The following is a 527-nucleotide window of genomic DNA, read 5'->3' as shown; positions in this document are numbered from 1 at the left end:
TATATCTGAAATTCCAAACTCTACTCTAGATTTTTAATTTATGCTTTTTGGTATTTGATATCAAATTTGTACCTGTATTTTCTTTATAATTTTCGCGACCTTGTTTGTTTTTCTTTGTTCATTTTTTCTCTCTTTCTTTTCCTTCTTCTTTTCTTTAGCATCATATTTTTGAAATTCCAAACTCTACTCTAGATTTTTAATTTTTGCTTTTATGTATTTGTTACCAATTTTGTACCTTTAAGAACCCAATGTTCAGGACCCATTTTTCACTGCAGAGCAAGATTACTGGCTTGACTGCTCTCTCTCCCTTTGGACTCTCCTTTTTCTCCATCAAGTCGCCTGTGTCTCCTCCCTAACCCCTCTCTACTCTACCCAACTCTGTGAGTTTATGTGTGTTCCAGATGGTGGAGAACACTTAGGGAACTGATTACTGGTTGGATCTGTCTCCCTCCTTTTCATTCCCCCCTTTTATCCCTCTGGCCACCTCTGTCTCCTTCCTCCTTCTTCTCTTCTCTGTGTAACTCAGT

This window comes from Bison bison, unplaced genomic scaffold (genome assembly GCF_000754665.1).
Source record: "Bison bison bison isolate TAMUID 2011002044 unplaced genomic scaffold, Bison_UMD1.0 scf7180017864368, whole genome shotgun sequence".
Classification (NCBI taxonomy): Eukaryota; Metazoa; Chordata; class Mammalia; order Artiodactyla; family Bovidae; genus Bison; species Bison bison.
This window is presented reverse-complemented; position numbering follows the sequence as displayed.